Consider the following 17,179-nt stretch of genomic DNA (forward strand, 5'->3'; position numbering starts at 1 on the left):
CGCATGTAGGGCCTCAGAGCTTGTCATCTGTACGCTTCCCTGGACCGTGAATCCCATCCTGTGGGCCACAAATCTAAAATGGGGAGATTGCATTGGTCCACGAAGGGCCACCGGCACCGTGCTTAATTTGGGCAGTAAGTACTGTATAATAGGGCTGAATGACTTATCGATTCAAAATGAAAATCTCAATTTTAAACAGCATGACTAGCAAATCGCAAAGGCTACGATTTAGAATATACATTATACAGCAAGTCTGACCAGGGTTTAAAACTCAAATTCATGCTGTCCTCTTTGTGTTACAGTCACACTAGCCAATCAAAAGTGCCGTGCACCTCATGTCAATCATGCTGACCAATCAGAGTGGCCCAAGGCGACTGCATATACGGCCACAAACAACAAACACGTGAAACCCAATAACATTTTGGCCATATTGCCCAGCTCTACATATTTGTCAGGTTGTTCCCTACATTTATGGCTGCTGATGGCTCACTCAGCATTTTTGGGGCTGCTCCCATTGAAGCTTTTGAGGTAAAAATAAAAAAAATATTTCATTTTCAAGTGAATTATCTGAACAGTTCACTGCATGTTAGCTTCTCTGTCTGAATTTGAATTGTGTTTCTGTGCCAAATGAATGACATTTTTTAAAAACACGAGTATCGGTACTTGGTTATCAAATGGGATCTAAAGTGCCCCAATGGGCCTTGCCAACGTGTAGTGATAAATAGGTGGGCCTTAATGTCGAAAAGCTTGGGACCATTGTATTAGCAGACTTATTTTAGTGGTTCCTATGTTCACGGAAAGTGAAGCTGACACATACTTTCCTGTGTTTTGAGTGCATTGCTCTCATGTTACAGTGGCCAAAGAATATCTGGGTCTTAATGCTGCAATGAAAGTTTGTGGGGAGAGTTCAAGAGGTGGGTTAGGGTTTGTGTTATGAAGCTGCTGAGGCTCTGTTGCACGCCTATGAACTCGCCCCTGTGGTCTAACAGCAAACGTTCCGGAAACATGTCAAAACCGCCAGCCACACCTTTGTTGAATTCGCCCATGAGAAAACTGCTCCCTTTGATAAACATTGTACTTCAGCCAAAGTTACAAAACCTAAAGGAACTGATCTTGTTAGAGGTTATTTGAATGAACAAAAGGGTCTCTTTACTCTCTGATGCTGCCGTTTTAGCAGATGAGTCTGTGCTCAGCCACAGAAGCACCATTTTTGGATGGTCTCACTTTCTGACGTTTCTGACTGTCAGCAAAAACATGTTGATATTCTGAGGGACGCTGGAGCTGCACAGCCCTTTATTCTGGACAGTGTCCTACCATTTTCTGGTCTGACCTTGTCTATGGCTTTGTCACAGTTCTAGTCGGCGCTCACTTTCGAATGGCAGGAGTCTCTTTTATACTCGAGAATGATTTAGGGAAAGTTACTTTTTTTGCCTGAAGTTGATGTTAGACTGTTGTTAGACTTCACAGAAATGCAGGGTAGAGATCATAGGTGTGAGTTTGGAGCGCGCTTGTTAGAAAGGGCAGGAAAACCACAAGATCGTGCAAAGTGCAGATACTCTAGGCCTGCAGATTATAGAGATTATAAGGGGCATATGGCAGCATGCAGATTATAAGGGGCATAAAGTAGCATGCAGATTATAAGGGGCATATGGCAGCATGCAGATTATAAGGGGCATACAGAGGCATGCAGATTATAAGGGGCATAAAGTAGCATGCAGATTATAAGGGGCATACAGATTATAAGGGGCATACGGCAGCATGCAGATTATAAGGGGCATACAGCAGCATACAGATTATAAGGGGCATACGGCAGCATGCAGATTATAAGGGGCATACAGCAGCATACAGATTATATGGGGCATACGGCAGCATGCAGATTATAAGGGGCATACAGCAGCATGCAGATTATAAGGGGCATACAGCAGCATGCAGATTATAAGGGGCATACAGCAGCATGCAGATTACAGTATAAGCCATCTGCGGGTCCTTGAACAAGGCCCTTAATCACCAGCTCCCTGGGTGCTGCTATGGCCTGCTACCTTTCACAGACAGCTTACTCTACAAAGAGCAAATTGATGGAGGCATAAAGAGAATTTCTTCACAGGGTTATTAATATTATATGAAGTATATACATGCTTGCAAGATGCAAAAAGCATAAAGTATATGTGTTGCAAGGTGCTCGCCCCACCCTAACCAGTTTGATCTGGTTCTGAGGAGGGGCGTGAACTGTCTGTGTACCCCTATAAAAGTTGACTAGAAGGTCTTCAGAACATTACCACAGAGATGTCATTGAAGTGGTTGTTACCTTGAGTTCAACAATAAACGACGTCATATTTCAAAGCATCAACTAAGTGTCATAAATTTCTATGATAGCATATATTGTAATTGGACACAAGCTTAAACAATGTAAAATGTGATACATAATTCCCAGTCCTTTATGTGTAACGATGGTCCTGAAGTCAGGCACACTGCTCTCTTTACTCATAGTAACATTAAGGATAATTCTTACGAAGGAATGGATGGCAGTATGTTCCCCTTGGATCAGGCACAACTAGTTTATGCCCAGAAAACTGATGTTTCATTATCGCGCTGCATCTCTTCTGCATCACATCCTTCAGAGCTGCCTCAGCATCCTGTATCTTATTTTTTATGCTCATGTGCTTATGCAGGAATGGACACCAGCCAACTCAAGAATGATTCAAGTTCAGTGTTTCAAGTTGTTGTTTCTAAACCCTTGCAGCAGCATGTGTTAAGTGCGGCACATGACGGTAGCCTGTCTGGTCGTCCTGGAGTAATAAAAACCTACGGTCGTCTGTTAAAACATTTCCTTTGACCCTCCATGAAATCATGCAATTAAGATTCTGTTGTATAGTGCTCCAATTCTATGTTTCTTCTCCAAGAAGTTCAACCATAATCCCATCAACTATAGCACCATCAAAAAAGAAGCTATTGCGTGGTTATTGGCCTTTCAATACTTCAAAGAGTACTGGATCCACTTCAAAGGGTACACTGGATCCACTTCAAAGAGTACACTGGATCCACTTCAAAGAGTACACTGGATCCACTTCAAAGGGTACACTGGATCCACTTCAAAGGGTACACTGGATCCACTTCAAAGGGTACACTGGATCCACTTCAAAGGGTACACTGGATCCAGTTCAGAACCCATCCTATTAGCCCATGCATCTATGCTGCCAGGCTGTGGGGCATCAAGGCAGAGGCCTCGACTACGCTTGGACATCAGCCTAACTGCAAGCCCAAGCCACCAGTTAGACCACGGGAAGTCCAGTGCAGCCCCTTTAGTAGACTCCTCCATTCCCCCATCTAATGTTCCCGGTCTCCCTGGCTCTTCTAAACTTCCCATAGCCCATCTTTGCGGAGGTGCATACTGTCTAGCAGCCCAATATGAACCACCCAGCTGCCTCCCCTTATCCTACCCAGCCTGTTGAACCCAGCCTCCAGATATATCTAGGGCATGCACATTCCACCCCAGTTCTCATGTCAAGTTTAAAAACATCACCATCTACTGTTAGGCAGGATATGCCCTGCTAAACTGTATTACCAAATTCCATCACAGCCCCCGCCCGACAAGCCCAGCTTATGTCTGCTGCTGAGGGGAACACACCTCATTCAGCACAGCCTTTAAATGCTTACAGTGCATGGTATCCTGAGCAAATATGGGCAAGCAGCAAGGTGAAGAAGACTGGCACAGGAGAATAGGAAGCCCCCGTTGGTGGGCCCCAGGGAGAGATGGTAGTCACTGGAATAAAATGCAGGGTTCTCATACACTCTGCCTCTCAAGTAACCAGTATGACTCACAACTACTGGTGCAGCCACCTGGTCCTTCAGAAGTGGAAACTACGATCTTCTGAAATACTCATACAGGGTGCAGCAAGTCAGATCGTGCCCTACTGTGGTATCCCGTATGCTGAACTGAAAGAGTATAAGGTTGTACCAACTTTCATAGTTCCTGATTCTGACTTCATTCTTTAGTATCCTTGCTGGTGGGAACCAGTGTCATTGAAGCCTCAAGGATCCAATTCAATTTAATTCAATTCAATGTTATTTGTATAGCGCATTCTCACAACATTACATTGTCTCAAACTACTTTTTACATTATCCCCGCCCAAAGCCCCCAGTGAGCAAGCCAGAGGCAACAACCGGGGGGTAAGTAGGTGATGGCAGGCAGGTGCTGGTGCTGCTTCTAATGGCAGGATGAACAGTGGTATAACAGCAGAACATTCAGGAGAGACGTCACAGGCAGGAGGGCGAGCAGACAGGAAGGACGTCACAGGCAGAAGGGTGAGCAGGCTGGAAGGGCGTCACAGGCAGAAGGGCGAGCAGGCCGGAAGGGCGTCACAGGCAGAAGGGTGAGCAGGCTGGAAGGGCATCACAGGCAGAAGGGCGAGCAGGCCGGAAGGGCGTCACAGGCTGAAGGGCGAACGGGCCAGAAGGGCGTCATAGGCAGAAGGGCGAGCGGGCCAGAAGGGCGTCATAGGCAGGAGGGCGAGCGGGACGGAAGGGCATCACAGGCAGAAGGACGAGCAGGCCGTAAGGACGTCACAGGCAGAAGGGCGAGCAGGCCAGAAGGGCATCATAGGCAGAAGGGCGAGCAGGCCAGAAGGGCGTCACAGGCTGAAGGGCGAGCGGGCCAGAAGGGCGTCATAGGCAGAAGGGCGAGCGGGCCAGAAGGGCGTCATAGGCAGGAGGGCGAGCGGGACGGAAGGGCATCACAGGCAGAAGGACGAGCAGGCCGTAAGGACGTCACAGGCAGAAGGGCGAGCAGGCCGGAAGGGCGTCACAGGCAGAAGGGCGAGCAGGCCAGAAGGGCATCATAGGCAGAAGGGCGAGCGGGCCAGAAGGGCATCACAGGCAGAAGGACGAGCAGGCCGTAAGGGCATCACAGGCAGAAGGACGAGCAGGCCGGAAGGGCGTCACAGGCAGAAGGGAGAGCAGGCCGGAAGGGCGTCACAGGCAGAAGGGCGAGCAGGCCAGAAGGGCATCATAGGCAGAAGGGCGAGCGGGCCAGAAGGGCGTCACAGGCTGAAGGGCGAGCGGGCCAGAAGGGCGTCACAGGCAGGAGGGCGAGCAGGCCAGAAGGGCGTCACAGGCAGAAGGGCGAGCAGGCCGGAAGGGCGTCACAGGTAGAAGGGCGAGCAGGCCGGAAGGGCGTCACAGGCAGAAGGGCGAGCAGGCCAGAAGGGCGTCACAGGCAGAAGGGCGAGCAGGCCGGAAGGGCGTCACAGGTAGAAGGGCGAGCAGGCCGGAAGGGCGTCACAGGCAGAAGGGCGAGCAGGCCGGAAGAGCGTCACAGGGAGAAGGGCGAGCAGGCCGGAAGGGCGTCACAGGCAGAAGGGCGAGCAGGCCGGAAGGGCGTCACAGGCAGAAGGGCGAGCAGGCCGGAAGGGCGTCACAGGGAGAAGGGCAAGCAGGCCGGAAGAGCGTCACAGGGAGAAGGGCGAGCAGGCCGGAAGGGCGTCACAGGCAGAAGGGCGAGCAGGCCGGAAGGGCGTCACAGGGAGAAGGGCAAGCAGGCCGGAAGAGCGTCACAGGCAGATGGGCGAGCAGGCCGGAAGGGCGTCACAGGTAGAAGGGCGAGCAGGCCGGAAGGGCGTCACAGGCAGAAGGGCGAGCAGGCCGGAAGGGCGTCACAGGGAGAAGGGCAAGCAGGCCGGAAAAGCGTCACAGGGAGAAGGGCGAGCAGGCCGGAAGGGCGTCACAGGGAGAAGGGCAAGCAGGCCGGAAAAGCGTCACAGGGAGAAGGGCGAGCAGGCCGGAAGAGCGTCACAGGCAGAAGGGCGAGCAGGCCGGAAGGGCGTCACAGGGAGAAGGGCAAGCAGGCCGGAAAAGCGTCACAGGGAGAAGGGCAAGCAGGCCGGAAAAGCGTCACAGGGAGAAGGGCGAGCAGGCCGGAAGGGCGTCACAGGGAGAAGGGCAAGCAGGCCGGAAGGGCGTCACAGGGAGAAGGGCAAGCAGGCCGGAAAAGCGTCACAGGGAGAAGGGCGAGCAGGCCGGAAGAGCGTCACAGGCAGAAGGGCGAGCAGGCCGGAAGGGCGTCACAGGGAGAAGGGCAAGCAGGCCGGAAAAGCGTCACAGGGAGAAGGGCGAGCAGGCCGGAAGGGCGTCACAGGGAGAAGGGCGAGCAGGCAGGAAGGACTTTTAGCTTGTCTATGTAGGTTTAGGTTTAGAGTTTATATTTTTTCGTATTATATATGCAAATTCTATGTGCCTTCTGTTATATGTACTCTGTAAAACTGGAACCACATCGTCTCATCTGTCTATACTTGTATATAGTGACAAAGATTAGTTTGACTTGACTTTGCAATTATCCTTCTATTTGATAGGCATATGTCGCCCTCTGGTGGTGATACTAATTGAAACTAGTTGAGTCTGTGTTAGAAACTGAATGAAAGAGGACTTTCATAAAAGGATTCAGCTTCTTTTCTCAACACAAGTTCCAGTTTGTATTAAATCAGGTGCACATATTTCTTCTGTTTTCTTCCTAAATTATATCTGTTTGAGATTTAAGATAAGATTAACTTAACTGACTTAACTAGCTTTTTATTATGAATATAGTGATTAAAGGCTGCCTCGTGCCCATTGCTTCCAGGATAGGCTCCGGACTGCAAAGAGAATGTGCTTCGAAAAAGAACCTGATGCTTTTTAGTTCTTAGACAAATAACCGATGCTTCTTAATTCTCAGAAAAATAACCAAATGCTTCTTAATTCTCAGACAACCTGATGCTTCTTAGTTCTCAGCTGAATAACTGATGCTTCTTAGTTCTCAGCCGAATTACTGTAATGTCCAATGATCAGAGAGGAGACGGACCCCGTAATGCGGGAGATCAAAGGTTTATTTATGAAGCCGGGAGTGAACGAAGCCAGAGGGAATTTCCAAAAGAGATGTCGAGTTGCAAGCAAAGGTTCCGTAGCCAGGGAAGTCAGTCGAGGGTGTAGAACAGGGCAGGCAGGCAGGGCAGGCTGGACAGGCAGGCAGGCAGGGCAGGCAGGCAGAACAGGCGAGGCAGGCAGGGCAGGCAGGACAGGCAGGCAGGGCAGGCAGGCAGGCAGGGCAGGCAGGCAGGATGGGCGAGGCAGGCAGGCAGGATGGGCGAGGCAGGCAGGCAGGCAGGACGGGCGAGGCAGGCAGGCAGGCAGGCAGGACGGGCAGGCAGGGCAGGCAGGCAGGCAGGCAGGCAGGCAGGGCAGGCAGGCAGGCAGGGCAGGCAGGCAGGCAGGCAGGACGGGCGAGGCAGGCAGGCAGGCAGGCAGGCAGGCAGGACGGGGGAGGCAGGCAGGCAGGGCAGGCAGGCAGGCAGGACGGCGGAGGCAGGCAGGCAGGATGGGCGAGGCAGGCAGGACGGGCGAGGCAGGCAGGCAGGATGGGCGAGGCAGGCAGGCAGGCAGGCAGGCAGGCAGGACGGGCAAGACAAAAGGGTTAGACACAGCAGGCAGGGCAAGCGGGAAAGACACAAGACAGATTAATGCTCAGCAGTGCTCCAGCCCATGGCAACAATACTTCGCAATAATAGTGAGGTGACTTCCACCTTAAGTGGCAGAGTGATTTCTAGGACACTGATTGCAGCCGTCCCGTCCTGCCCATGTGAGCGTGACAATAACCCGATACTTCTTAGTTCTCTGATAAATAACCTGATTCTTCTTAGTTCTCTGATAAATAACCCGATGCTTCTTAGTTCTCTGATAAATAACCTGATGCTTCTTAGTTCTCAGAATAACCCGATGCTTCTTAGTTCTCAGAAGAATAACCCGATGCTTCTTAGTTCTCTGATAAATAACCCGATACTTAGTTCTCTGATAAATAGCCTGATGCTTCTTAGTTCACTGATAAATAACCCGATGCTTCTTAGTTCTCTGATAAATAAGCCGATGCTTCTTAGTTCTCTGATAAATAACCCGATGCTTCTTAGTTCTCTGATAAATAGTCTGATGCTTCTTAGTTCCCTGATAAATAACCTGATGCTTCTTAGTTCTCTCATAAATAGCCTGATGCTTCTTAGTTCTCTGATAAATAACCCGATGCTTCTTAGTTCTCTGATAAATAACCCGATGCTTCTTAGTTCTTTGATAAATAACCCGATACTTAGTTCTCTGATAAATAGCCTGATGCTTCTTAGTTCTCTGATAAATAACCCGATGCTTCTTAGTTCTCTGATAAATAGTCTGATGCTTCTTAGTTCTCTGATAAATAGTCTGATGCTTCTTAGTTCTCTGATAAATAGTCTGATGCTTCTTAGTTCCCTGATAAATTACCCGATTCAATGTGGTCCTAGTCTGTTGTATAATTTCCACCTGGAGTGTACCCTTTCTTTGTGCCCTCTGCTGCTTGGGACAGGCCCAAGTCATCCCCCTACCCTCCTGCCTGGGACAGGTGGTTGGAAGATGGAAGGATGGATCACCAGGGAGAAAAAGCTTTCAAAGGCTCACAATCTGCTGTGGGAGTATGCTACAGGAGATCTAGAATGTCCTCATTGTTCAGTGTTCAGGGCCACTATTCACTGGTTACTGAAATGCACTGTATTCTATAATGCTACCCTTCTGCTTTCGAAAGCAAAGTTCCGGGGCTTTCCGGGTTATGTATGAAGCACAGGCCGATGGTGAAGAGATGGACTTGTGAGAAGGTGGAACTAGACAATCTCATCCTAGAGATTCTTACACTTTAGAGACACATATCTAGTTTCGGCATATTTTAGCATTAAAACACAAGATTAAGCATTTGAACAGTTTTGAGTTTTTTAAGGTTAAAAGAATACATTTTTGGCGTCAACACTGAAGAGCCGGGAGAATATTCTTCATAGCTCTGAGCATATGAACATAGTTATACGTCCCGGGGTAGCTTTGTCTAGTCATTTTAGTCTATTCATTCTAGTGCTTTCCAGTGACTCCTGAAAGACTCACCGGATGATCTATGCTTGCGTCTTTCCTCTGGTGCTGCTTGTTCCCAACTAACCTTGAATTTCTGATCAAAGAAGGTCGCACTTTGCATGGTTTGTGAAGCCAGCAGTGCCAAAAAGCCCAAGTGCCAAGGAAGCTTGTGTTTGAACTCAAACCCGATCTAAGATGGGCTTCTCCAGGCAAACCACGGAACATCGGGGCTGTCAAAAACCAGGTCTGAAACCAGGTCTGAAACCAGGTCTGAAACCAGGTCTGAAACCAGGTCTTTTGATTCTTAATGTAATCATATGTGGTTAATGCGGCAACAGTCTCAGCATCAGTAAATGACTAGAGTCAACTGAAAAGGGCAAACTGCAGACTGTATTGTTCAGCGTAGGGAGGCGTCGGATGCGGGATTGTTACAGACTGGCATTCCTGTCAGGGAGGGTCAGCTGATCGCAGGCTGATGAGGGATGTTTTCAGGTGTGACCACCTTGTCATGATTTTTAGTTTCTTCAGAGAAAGTTGTTTCTCTTCATGTTGCAGGCTGAGCATTTGATGACTCACATTTGCTTGGTATGAACAAAAGCACAGAAGTATATGACCACAAATTTGTGATAAAACAGCACCTACACTATTCTTTCTGACTAATTGTTTTGTTCTGCAAATTGTTTTATTCTGAGAATGAAAAAACCTTTTTTTTTGTTATTGATGATCAGAAGTAAGTCAGGTGGTGCAGAGTCAGCGCCTGGACACGACCCAGATGCCCTGCAGCTGTACGCAGCAGACCAGTGTGGAGTTCCACAAAGGGCAGTTCTGTGACGGCCTTGCGTGTATGTTCCTCCTAAAAGCATGAGGGGTAATCCCGCATGCTCCCACGGAATCCATGAGGGGTAATCCTGCATGCTCCCACGGAATCCATGAGGGGTAATCCCGCATGCTCCCACGGAATCCATGAGGGGTAATCCCGCATGCTCCCACGGAATCCATGAGGGGTAATCCCGCATGCTCCCACGGAATCCATGAGGGGTAATCCCGCATGCTCCCACGGAATCCATGAGGGGTAATCCCGCATGCTCCCACGGAATCCATGAGGGGTAATCCCGCATGCTCCCACGGAATCCATGAGGGGTAATCCTTTGTGTTCCTGAAAAAACCAGGACAGGTAATCCCATGTGCTCCTGCTGAAAGCAGGAGGGGTAATCCCGCGTGCTCCTGCTGAAAGCAGGAGGGGTAATCCCACGTGTTCCTGCTAAAAGCAGGAGAGGTAATCCCGCGTGCTCCTGCTGAAAGCAGGAGGGGTAATCCCGCGTGCTCCTGCTGAAAGCAGGAGAGGTATTCCCGCGTGCTCCTGCTAAAAGCAGGAGAGGTAATCCCGCGTGCTCCTGCTGAAAGCAGGAGGGGTAATCCTGCGTGCTCCTGCTGAAGGCAGGAGGGGTAATCCTGCTAAATTTTAATACCTACTTTAAGTTGCTTTGATTCTGGTACTTATAGGAGACATTTAAAAATCCACTCCTGCATGAGCACTGACAGTTTTTTAATCCTGTCGGGATAATAAACACACTGTGACTTGTGCAGATCTTACTTTATGTTAACTTGTAAGTAGCAAAGACATTAACGCTATTAGTAGCAGCAATATTGGAGTTTCTGAAAAATGTTTAGAGGCGACAGGCCCCTATATGGGGGGGGGGTCTATTCAATGTTTTCACCCAGTAAGTCTTTCCTGGCGTATAGAGTATCCCAGCTTTCTAAATAGAAAGTCTGTATTCGTGTCAAACAGCCCAGCCTCTGGAAGCCAGGGGCATCGAGTGGGCATTTGCAGGCAAGCGCAGGAATTAGCAGATGCATGTAGTTAGCAGAGTCCAGCTAGACTTTTTTCCTTTTAAAAGTAAATTTAGCATATTTTGATTTCTTTCTTGAATTGATCTGAAGCTTTCACGTCAGCTAACAGCCTTCATGTGAACTTCCTAACCCACATTCCCTGACCTTTAGTGTACATTCGTTTCCTAGCCTGACTTCACAGCACGCAGCTTCGTTTGCCAAACGAGCCATTGTCCTGCTGTTCCCACAGAGCTTTCCTTTGTCTTTCAGAATGAGCCCTCAGTCTGGGCCACTTGGCTGTAGGCAGATGTCTCTGGAGACCAGATGATCTCCTCTGTCATGTCCATCTGCACTGCTGACATTGCGATGTGAAGCGACACCATCAGTTATGGAGGTTAGTTTGCGTGTGAATGACAAGCAGGTACATAATGAAAACAAGACAAAATGTCCAGGCTGCTGCTTTCCTTACCTGCTATTGGGCTCGAACCTCTAATTGGAGTTCATGTCTGCCCCGGACTCCATGGTATTTGTTGTATTCATGTTCCCCACGGTCCTCATGTTACCCAGTTAACTATTCTGATGTTTATCCAAGGTTAAATAGCATGTTTGACAGTATCTTTGATCCTACAAGCTGTCGTACAGTCATGACACTCTCAGAATCTGAAAACATTAGGAATTCTCATGTTACTCATGTGCTGTTTTTGTTCCTTATTATTTAATTTTAAATTTCATACATCATCCACGCTAAATTCATGAAGAGCATGAATTTAGTCCACAGCATGCTTTAGTCCACACGGCCTGTCCATCTTCAGCCTGTTCCCAGAACAGCGGGTCCCTGCACAGAGCCGTGCTTTAGTCCACACGGCCTGTCCATCTTAGGCCTGTTCCCAGAACAGCGGGGCCCTGCACAGAGCCGTGCCTTAGTCCACACGGCCTGTCCATCTTAGGCCTGTCCCAGAACAGCAGGTCCCTGCACAGAGCCGTGCTTTAGTCCACACGGCCTGTCCATCTTCAGCCTGTTCCCAGAACAGCGGGTCCCTGCACAGAGCCGTGCCTTAGTCCACACGGCCTGTCCATCTTAGGCCTGTTCCCAGAACAGCGGGTCCCTGAACAGAGCCGTGCCTTAGTCCACACGGCCTGTCCATCTTAGGCCTGTTCCCAGAACAGCGGGTCCCTGCACAGAGCCGTGCCTTAGTCCACACGGCCTGTCCATCTTAGGCCTGTTCCCAGAACAGCGGGTCCCTGAACAGAGCCGTGCCTTAGTCCACACGGCCTGTCCATCTTAGGCCTGTTCCCAGAACAGCGGGTCCCTGCACAGAGCCGTGCCTTAGTCCACACGGCCTGTCCATCTTAGGCCTGTTCCCAGAACAGCGGGTCCCTGCACAGAGCCGTGCCTTAGTCCACACGGCCTGTCCATCTTCAGCCTGTTCCCAGAACAGCGGGTCCCTAAACAGAGCCGTGCCTTAGTCCACACGGCCTGTCCATCTTAGGCCTGTTCCCAGAACAGCGGGTCCCTGCACAGAGCCGTGCCTTAGTCCACACGGCCTGTCCATCTTAGGCCTGTTCGCAGAACAGCGGGTCCCTGCACAGAGCCGTACCTTAGTCCACACGGCCTGTCCATCTTAGGCCTGTTCCCAGAACAGCGGATCCCTGCACAGAGCCGTGCTTTAGTCCACACGGCCTGTCCATCTTAGGCCTGTTCCCAGAACAGCGGGGCCCTGCACAGAGCCGTACCTTAGTCCACACGGCCTGTCCATCTTAGGCCTGTTCCCAGAACAGCGGATCCCTGCACAGAGCCGTGCTTTAGTCCACACGGCCTGTCCATCTTAGGCCTGTTCCCAGAACAGCGGGGCCCTGCACAGAGCCGTACCTTAGTCCACACGGCCTGTCCATCTTAGGCCTGTTCCCAGAACAGCGGGTCCCTGAACAGAGCCGTGCCTTAGTCCACACGGCCTGTCCATCTTAGGCCTGTTCCCAGAACAGCGGGTCCCTGCACAGAACCGTGCCTTAGTCCACACGGCCTGTCCATCTTAGGCCTGTTCCCAGAACAGCGGGTCCCTGCACAGAACCGTGCCTTAGTCCACACGGCCTGTCCATCTTAGGCCTGTTCCCAGAACAGCGGGTCCCTGCACAGAACCGTGCCTTAGTCCACACGGCCTGTCCATCTTAGGCCTGTTCCCAGAACAGCGGGTCCCTGCACAGAACCGTGCCTTAGTCTACACGGCCTGTCCATCTTAGGCCTGTTCCCAGAACAGCGGATCCCTGCACAGAGCCGTGCCTTAGTCCACACGGCCTGTCCATCTTAGGCCTGTTCCCAGAACAGCGGGTCCCTGCACAGAGCCGTACCTTAGTCCACACGGCCTGTCCATCTTAGGCCTGTTCCCAGAACAGCGGGTCCCTGCACAGAGCCGTACCTTAGTCCACACGGCCTGTCCATCTTAGGCCTGTTCCCAGAACAGCGGGTCCCTGAACAGAGCCGTGCCTTAGTCCACACGGCCTGTCCATCTTAGGCCTGTTCGCAGAACAGCGGGTCCCTGCACAGAGCCGTACCTTAGTCCACACGGCCTGTCCATCTTAGGCCTGTTCCCAGAACAGCGGATCCCTGCACAGAGCCGTGCTTTAGTCCACACGGCCTGTCCATCTTAGGCCTGTTCCCAGAACAGCGGGGCCCTGCACAGAGCCGTACCTTAGTCCACACGGCCTGTCCATCTTAGGCCTGTTCCCAGAACAGCGGATCCCTGCACAGAGCCGTGCTTTAGTCCACACGGCCTGTCCATCTTAGGCCTGTTCCCAGAACAGCGGGGCCCTGCACAGAGCCGTACCTTAGTCCACACGGCCTGTCCATCTTAGGCCTGTTCCCAGAACAGCGGGTCCCTGAACAGAGCCGTGCCTTAGTCCACACGGCCTGTCCATCTTAGGCCTGTTCGCAGAACAGCGGGTCCCTGCACAGAGCCGTACCTTAGTCCACACGGCCTGTCCATCTTAGGCCTGTTCCCAGAACAGCGGGTCCCTGCACAGAACCGTGCCTTAGTCCACACGGCCTGTCCATCTTAGGCCTGTTCCCAGAACAGCGGGTCCCTGCACAGAACCGTGCCTTAGTCCACACGGCCTGTCCATCTTAGGCCTGTTCCCAGAACAGCGGGTCCCTGCACAGAACCGTGCCTTAGTCCACACGGCCTGTCCATCTTAGGCCTGTTCCCAGAACAGCGGATCCCTGCACAGAGCCGTGCTTTAGTCCACACGGCCTGTCCATCTTAGGCCTGTTCCCAGAACAGCGGGGCCCTGCACAGAGCTGTGCTTTAGTCCACACGGCCTGTCCATCTTAGGCCTGTTCGCAGAACAGCGGGTCCCTGCATAGAGTCGTGCCTTAGTCCACACGGCCTGTCCATCTTAGGCCTGTTCCCAGAACAGCGGGTCCCTGCACAGAGCCGTACCTTAGTCCACACGGCCTGTCCATCTTAGGCCTGTTCCCAGAACAGCGGATCCCTGCACAGAGCCGTGCTTTAGTCCACACGGCCTGTCCATCTTAGGCCTGTTCGCAGAACAGCGGGTCCCAGCACAGAGCCGTGCTTTAGTCCACATGGCCTGTCCATCTTAGGCCTGTTCCCAGAACAGCGGGGCCCTGCACAGAGCCGTGCTTTAGTCCACACGGCCTGTCCATCTTAGGCCTGTTCCCAGAACAGCGGGGCCCTGCACAGAGCCGTGCTTTAGTCCACACGGCCTGTCCATCTTAGGCCTGTTCCCAGAACAGCGGGTCCCTGAACAGAGCCGTACCTTAGTCCACACGGCCTGTCCATCTTAGGCCTGTTCCCAGAACAGCGGGTCCCTGAACAGAGCCCTGCCTTAGTCCACACGGCCTGTCCATCTTAGGCCTGTTCCCAGAACAGCGGGTCCCTGAACAGAGCCGTGCCTTAGTCCACACGGCCTGTCCATCTTAGGCCTGTTCGCAGAACAGCGGGTCCCTGAACAGAGCCGTACCTTAGTCCACACGGCCTGTCCATCTTAGGCCTGTTCGCAGAACAGCGGGGCCCTGCACAGAGCCACAATGCCCAAAATGTTGGGATTCAGTTAGTTTGTTCCCATTGCTTCTACTTGGAGGTTCTAAATGGCCTGATGACTGAGCTCCTGCTGTCAGTCATTCTCCTGTTGTTCTTCTCGGGACGTTTAAACGGCCCGATTACTGAACTCCTGCTGTCAGTCATTCCGCTGTCGTTCTTCTCGGGACGTTAAAACGGCCCGATTACTGGGCTCCTGCCGTCAGACATTCTGCTGTTGTTCTTCTCAGGACGTTCTAAACAGGATGATGACAATCATTATGCTGTTGTTCTTCCTGTAACCCCCCTGTGGGTTTGTGGACCTGTAACCCCATTGGGAGGGGAGGGTGGACCTGAAACCCCACTGTGGGGGGGGGCGGTGTGGTCCTGTAACCCTACTATCAGGGGGTGTGGACCTGCTCAAGCAAACCTGATGCAGATTGTGAGGCTTCCCTGCCTGCACTGCTAAATGACAAACTTACGAAGGAGCCGAACTCTTTATAAAATCCCCTCTGCATGCAGTAAATAAATACTGGGATCACTGAGAATGAGAAGCAGTGGTAGCCATGGATCTACATTATGTACATGAGCAATAAGCAGAAAATCCAGTCACTATATGACACCGATTTCATTCCTAATGAAGATAAAATCTGTGTCAAAGAGCTAAATGACTTGCAATCACTCCAAAAGGTCCTCGTGCTGATTTTTTCCGTCCTCGCGTGTAAAAGAACCAACGAGCTGCTTCCACAGCATAAGGAGTGAAGTGCTGTTTGAACAGCACCATGACGACACAAAGCCTGCACTCACTCACCTTCCTGGAGTCCCTGGAGTCTCTCTGCAAGCTTCCTATTTGAATGGAAGCCATTCAGTAAGAGTGAGTGCATACTGCATTCACCACGAAGGCGGGCTTGTACCAAACCCAGGCGTGTGCTCTGCTATTTCCACTATGTCATCTAGAACCATTTCAGCAGAGGGTCACTTAGGTTCTGCATGAACTATTATACAGTTACAGTACATTTCTCTTGTGTAGAAATGAGCTACAATCTTCCACAAACAAGTTGGTGTCAAATATTCCCTTAATGTAAAAGATGACATTAAGAATGCAGGAAGGGTCCAGATGAACTTTATAGAGTGCTTAGGGTACCCCCGCTACCCCCGCTACTATGCCCCTCATGTGGTCATGGCAACAGCCCTGGGAGCACTTGGCTGGCGGCTCGCCGCTGGGCCGGTACTGCCTCATCCTACACATGCATTCCTGACAAGTCACGCACTCGTTCATGGAGATCTGACGGCGAGGGGGGGCATCCACTTTAAAAGCAGAGTCTCCGGCTTGTCTGTCTAACCTGGGGCCCTTTGACCTCAGTAACCGAGTTCAGACAAGCCACTCCTGTTACGCCAACAAGATATCACAGTAGCTGCTGGGAGCTAGAACACACACAGATCTTCTCACTTCTAGGACCTGAGCAGCTCAGCAGAAGTTATTATCCATCCGTATCCTCATGACACAGGCAGGTTTATGTCGATTTTTGCCTGTACCCCTGTGACAGCAGTTAATCTGCCAGCATGTCCTTAGGGCGATGTGTGGAGTGGAAACCATTAGTCCGTTATAGATAAGTCCCCTGGAAATGGCCCTTAGGGTGGCTGTACTGCACCTCCTACTGAGCTCTGTGTGAAACTGAAAGGCAGCCCAGAGAGAACAGGGGGCAGCAGGCCACTGGCAACCCAGAGAGGACAGGGGGCAGCAGCGGTGCCCAGAGAGGACGGGGGGCAACAGACCGCAGGGGACCCAGAGAGGACAGGAGGCAACAGACCGCAGGCGACCCAGAGAGGACAGAGGGCAACAGACAACAGGCGACCCAGACAGGACAGGGGGAAACAGAACGCAGGGCGACCCTGAGAGGACAGGGGGCAGCAGACCACAGGCGAACCAGAGAGTATAGAGGGCAGCAGGCCACTGGCAACCCAGAGAGGACAGGGGGCAGCAGCGGTGCCCAGAGAGGACAGGGGGCAGCAGCGATATCCAGACAGGACAGGGGGAACAGACTGCAGGCGGCCCAGTGAGGACAGGGGGCAGCAGACCGCAGGTGGCTCTGAGAGGATAGGGTGCAGCAGGCCACTGGCAGCCCAGAGAGGACAGGGGGCAGCAGCGATATCCAGACAGGACAGGGGGAACAGACTGCAGGCGGCCCAGTGAGGACAGGGGGCAGCAGACCGCAGGAGGCTCTGAGAGGATAGGGGGCAGCAGGCCACTGGCAGCCCAGAGAGGACAGGGGGCAGCAGCGGTGCCCAGACAGGACAGGAGGACTGTATCACACCCATGTTAGCTGACACCATGAGTGGCACGGTATCACACCCATGTTAACCACCGTGTGTGAGGATACAAAATCAAGAGAAAAGTCTGACAATGTTTCTAATTTTCATTTTATGATCAG

The 17,179-nt window shown here is 51.7% G+C and overlaps 1 protein-coding gene across 1 annotated transcript in view; it reads left to right on the plus strand.

The window, feature by feature from the left end:
- Positions 1-414: 414 nt before the first annotated feature.
- Positions 415-17,179, plus strand: part of col15a1b (collagen, type XV, alpha 1b) — a 93,074-nt gene continuing 76,309 nt past the window's right edge. Inside the window, exons 1-2 of the mRNA XM_049000840.1 lie at positions 415-528; positions 10,984-11,107. The gene's annotated coding sequence lies outside the window, so the exon portion shown is untranslated. The remainder of the gene's footprint in view (positions 529-10,983; positions 11,108-17,179) is intronic.

Source organism: Brienomyrus brachyistius, unplaced genomic scaffold (assembly GCF_023856365.1).
Source record: "Brienomyrus brachyistius isolate T26 unplaced genomic scaffold, BBRACH_0.4 scaffold53, whole genome shotgun sequence".
Classification (NCBI taxonomy): Eukaryota; Metazoa; Chordata; class Actinopteri; order Osteoglossiformes; family Mormyridae; genus Brienomyrus; species Brienomyrus brachyistius.